The sequence below is a fragment of the Diadema antillarum genome, unplaced genomic scaffold, assembly GCF_040938485.1.
Source record: "Diadema antillarum isolate AM-2024a unplaced genomic scaffold, OU_Dant_1.0 scf00000055, whole genome shotgun sequence".
NCBI classification, from domain to species: Eukaryota; Metazoa; Echinodermata; class Echinoidea; order Diadematoida; family Diadematidae; genus Diadema; species Diadema antillarum.
Window position 1 is genome coordinate 628,194 of NW_027270944.1, and position 5,921 is coordinate 634,114.

Below are 5,921 nucleotides of genomic sequence, written 5' to 3' on the forward strand. Positions count from 1 at the left end.
TTCATGATTCATTTTCTCGGTATTTGCGAAAGCAGTGCATGAGTAATAAAATCACATTTCCTCTGATCGCATCAAATCATTCCAGGCAACAAAACAAAGAGGCTCCATAATAATAACAATTATGATAGTATACATTGCGTATCATTATAATGATAATAACAACAATAGCAATAAGAACCCTATTGTATAGGATAGAACCAAAGACATAACATGAAGGTTTGACATAATTTCCAAAGATTCATTTCCTTCCCATTGTATATCTGGCCACCAAAAGAAAAGAAAAATATGTATAACACGGGTTATAAGGAACGAACAAAAAACAAACAAACAAATAAACAAACAAACCATGAACAACAATGTAAACATTAACATAAAGGCCTAAAATTGTAATTGGAATCCGAACAGTCTAGACCCGCCTCCCATGAGCAGTAAAGGCCGACCGGACATAATACACAGCTGCCTCGAACATTATCCGTCTTCTTTTCTTGGCTATACTATTGTTCACGATAACCGATCCGCATGCAGGCTTTTTAAATTAACTCCTTTTAATTCCCTCTGTGTGCTTAATTGCATCTTTTAAACATCAGTTGGCGATTAGTTTAATGCGGAAACAAATCAACATTACATTGTACAATTTTGTACTAGCAAATTAATGTGTCTGGGTCAATAACCGATGGTGTAAGAAGAATATACTGCATGTGGTCTGTGCAATCCGGGGGTGGGGGGTACTATAATGTGCATGTTATGTCTTTGGACTTCTCAGAAACACAAAATGACGCATGTGTGAGCACAATCATGACACATACATTCCCGGTGACGTATTGGGCACTGTCCTCCGGGAATACCGGGAATAACGAGATGGCGGGAGGGGGTATATACAGGATTGTAGCCGGTCAGAGGCGGATCTGGCTTTTTGCTATATAGGGGGGGGGGGGATGTGACCTAATGACGATGGGTCATGACAAGTAAAAAAGAAAAGGTCTTTTTTTTTTTTTGCTGCCACTTCTCTCCAAAAATTGGCTGACAAGCAAAAAATAAATAAAATGAAGTGAAATAAAAACTTTTCCAAGGGGTAGGGGGTCAACCCTCTAAACCTCAAAACAAAACAAAGAAAAAATGAGCCCAAGAGGGGGGGGGGTTAAACCCCCTACCCCCTGGCCACTTCCGGTATAGATGAAAGAGGGAGAGGGGAAATGAGCATCCATAATTTTCCAATTTTTCTTAGTGTAATTAAAATGCTGACTCTGCTCAGTGAGGCCCCCGTCTAAACTAATTAAGCCTATACTTGCGATCATCTTTTCACTCTTGAGCACGCTAATAGGGGCTATATCATGCCAGGAAGAAAATAAAACAAAGTTCAAAGTAAAATAATCATTGTGGGAACAGGCAAAGTTAAAAAAAAAAAATCTATTTGGTAGTGGGCGGAAAGCTATACGTCATGAGGTTAATTGTACTAATATCCAATGTTATCAATATTCAAGCATAGACCATCTTGCCCCACCTTGACAACTAAACAACAGCAACAGCAACAGATGTACATTGTAAGTTCAAACGACTTACAATGCTGACCTATTTGTAGACCATGCGGTGGTCCGAGTGTACATTTTTTGCCACTTTTTTCCCCTCTTATTTCTCATTAGTCAATACTGCGTTGATGGTGTTGACCCTTTTTTCTTGTTGCACATGCACTTTTTTTGCTAGTTATTGTTATTGTTCATGTTGATTATTGATGTACAATGTTGTTGTACACTGTCAATTATGACAAGTGTTCTGTTAATTCTATTAGAGCAGATGAGATGGCTACTTCTCCTTTCCATTGAATTAGAAGAAAATACCTGCGTAACTGTCAGTAGGAACGGGCTGAATGATACAACAGATTTATCAGTAAATGTATCTCGCACTACATGTTGTAATGTTCTCACTTTTGACTTACGTCAACTGGTATCTTATCCAGTTGCTTCATTGTACCTGACCTCACGTGCAAATTTCTTATATCCATGCAGCATGTTCATCCCCTACAATTTTGAAGTATCCAAGTCATGGCCTCTGTAAACCTGTTTCCTTTCCATACATTAGATAATGATGAGCTCTTTTTAAATGTGCAAAGTGTTGGTGAAAGTAGAAGAAAAGACAACTCTATGAGTTCATCTTCAAATCCATTATACAGTATCTCTGATGAAACCATTCTGAGTGACCTAAATGCAGGTATGCCAAGTTTTGAAATCAGTTGCGATGACAACGATAGAAGTGTCTCTTGTACTGAGTCTATGTACTGTACAGCTCAACAGTTTGGTGATGCGCTTTCAGATCTGAAGCAAAATGATTTTTCTGTATTACATCTCAATATTAGGAGCCTAAATAAACATTTTGATCCCTTAGCAATTGCTCAATACACTTTCAGGTTCCCCTTCAGTAATTGCTCTGACTGAGACTTGGACTCGCAATTCTACACCATCCTCATTATACTCTATGGAGGAATATGATTTTATAGCCAATAGTCGACCCAACAGAACTGGTGGTGGAGTGGGCTTTTATGTTCTATCTAAGCTAAAATATGTCAGGAAGGACGATTTAACACATATGACTGATTTTATTGAAACACTCTTCATCGAAATCAAATCTTCTGACTGCAAAAATATTTTAGTTGGAGTGGTTTACAGGCCTCCCCAAGCTAAACAAGATGAATTTATGACGGCTCTGAATGATATATTGTCTTCCAGTGAGGTAAACAACAAACATTGTATTCTGGTTGGAGATTTTAATATTGACTTACTGTGCTCTCAGGTAAATCCTTACTGTCAATTATTCATCGACACCATCTTATCCTATTCCTTCTTCCCGTTAATTACCAAGCCAACTCGTATTGCTGATCAGTCACATACTCTTATCGATAATATAATTACAAACATAAATCCAACCCCCAAAACAGGGATAATTGTGTCTGATAATGACAGACCATTTTCCGGTGTTTGCTATACTGCCTCAAATGGCAAGTGTAAAAAATCCCCCTTCTGTAGAAATGCATCAGTGGAAGTTAAGTAGTACCAATTTGAATCTGGTGAAGGAGGCACTGAGTACACATGACTGGTCACACATATTAGATATAAATGATGTAAATATTGCATACGATTACTTCCTTGAAATAATAGTTTGTGTTGTTACGGGTATTTGTTCTACCCCTACTAGCAGTAAGAGTAATTCGAGTTATAAAAAGAAACCCAGATCTCCTTGGTTATCGCAAGCACTCTTGAAGTCAGTAAACCGGAAGAATAGACTTTATTACAGATACAAATCCAATCCTACTCCTAAGTTAAAGAAAAAATATACTGTTTATAAAAACATTTTGGTCACTCTCTTACGCTGTGCAAAGAAAGAGTATTACTCGCAATTGATTGAATCATCCCCATGTAAGAACGACATTAAAAAGACATGGAAAGTTATTAATGATGTTTTGCGTAAAAAGAAAAATACAACCAAAATAGACACATTGAATGTAAATGGGAAAAAGATTGAAGATTCTTCTCAAATTGCCAACGGTTTGAATAATTTTTTTTTTGTGAATGTAGGCCCTAATCTTGCACGTAATACTCAATCGTTTAACACACATTTTTATGATTATTTAGATCATCACAACCCAAACACACTGTTTTTCTCTCCAGTTGTCATAAACGAAATAATTGAGATTGTCAATACATTGGATAGTAAGAAAAGCCCTGGTTATGATGGAGTTACTAATTTTCTTTTAAAGCATGTCATTTCTGAAATAGCTGAGCCTCTTGTGCATATATTCAATCTGTCACTCAGCTCTGGTATTGTCCCTGACAAGATGAAAATTGCAATTGTTATACCAATATTCAAAAAGGGTTCCCCTGAAGAATTAACAAATTACAGACCAATCTCTCTTCTCCCTACCTTCTCTAAATTACTGGAAAAGGTGGTTTATTCTCGTGTTGATGATTTCTTGGAAAAAACAATATCATATGTGAATCCCAGTTTGGCTTTCGTAAAAAACATACAACTTCTCATGCCATTTTAAAATCACTGAACACGATAGCTCAATCCATAGAAAAATTTTCTTATACAGTCGGTGTTTTTTTTAGATTTTTCGAAAGCCTTTGATACTGTTAGCCATGATATTTTATTATATAAGTTGTCTAGATATGGAATAAGAGGCAAGTCATTAGATTGGTTCAGTAGTTATCTGCATAACAGGAAACAATTTGTTGTTGTTAATGGCCACAAATCTCACATAGAGTCTATCACGTATGGTGTACCTCAGGGGTCACTCTTTGGTCCACTGTTGTTCCTGCTGTTTGTTAATGATTTTCCGAAATCGAGTAATTTACTTTCCTTCACTCTTTTTGCTGATGACACAAGTGTATTTTATTCTCACCAGAACTGTGCTACCCTCTTGAATACTGTGAATTCCGAAATGATTAATGTTCTGAAATGGGTAAAAGCAAATAGAATGTCACTAAATGTTTCTAAGTGTAATTGTATGTTCTTCAGTAAATGCAGCATCAATCTACCTTCTCCTGTATGCATCGATGGGACTGAACTAGTCGTGGTTGATTCTACCAAATTTCTTGGAATAATCATTGATAGGAATTTATCCTGGAAGACACACACAGATGCCATGGCGAAGTTATTATCAAGGAATGTTGGTATTATCCATAAACTAAAGTCTTTCATCCCATCCAATATCTTTTTATGCTGTATAATACATTGATAATGTCACATTTAAATTATGGGCTGCTTGCTTGGGGGTCAGCTCCAAGACTGTATATTGATAGGATCTTAAGAATACAAAAGAGGGCCCTACGAACTGTTTTTAATTTGGACTTCCGCTCACACACTTCAAATATATTTTTTGAGAAAAAAATCACTGAAAATATATGATTTGTATCTTTTCCATCTTGGATGTTTGATGTATCAAACCTAATACGTGAATGAATGTCCTACTGCCCTTTCTGTTTTATATAAGAAGAACAGTCATGTTCACAATTACTCAACTCGTCAGCAAAACTTTTTCCATATACCTCGTACACGCACCACCTTTGCACAAAACACTGTTATTTTTTCTGGCCCTAATTTTTGGAACAATTTGCCAATTGATGTTAAATCTGCCCCCAGTTTATCTGTATTCAAGCAAAGATTTAAAAAACATCTCCTCGCATCTTACGTTGATTGATGATAATATGACTTTTAATTAATGACCAATGTGTGTATTTACACCTATTTGAACTATATGTCACTACTCTACGTCTTTTACTTCTTTTCCTCTCTTCCTCCCTCCTCTTGTTTTTTGTTTCCCACCTCAGCCCTTCATTCATTTTGCAACACACTGTATATCACTTCCACTCATCTGCATGTAATATTTCTTTTTTGAGGGGACCTTGTTTAACAAGCTGTGCTTTCTCAAGGTCCCCCACGCAACATTCCATGTAAATATCAACCTTGTTCAATTTTTTGTAATTATACTAAGCAATGTACTTGTCCCCACAAGGGGTTTGTGACACATGAGAATGGTGTGTGAAATAAATTGAATTGAATTGAATTGAATTGAATTGAATAAATGGATAAATAAAAATAACATGACGACGATGACTGTATAATTATCAGGACATGTCATTCTTCCCCTTCCGCGTCGCGTTGACAGTTATACCATCTGGCTTTTACTATTTTTGTATATTTCTTTTAATGTTTAACCTCAGTGTTATCATAATTAAACGTATCCGATCATGAGTCCCCATACTACAAAAGCAGTCCCGATGCATGTCGAGTGGTCATCACTAGGCCTAGCTAAACAACTCCCCAAGATAATGGTTACGCATAATGTAGATGCCACGGATGTCTTCATTACGCGCTCTCATTACTTCCGGGTTTTTGACCGTATCCGATCCGCCCGGTCAAAGGTGATA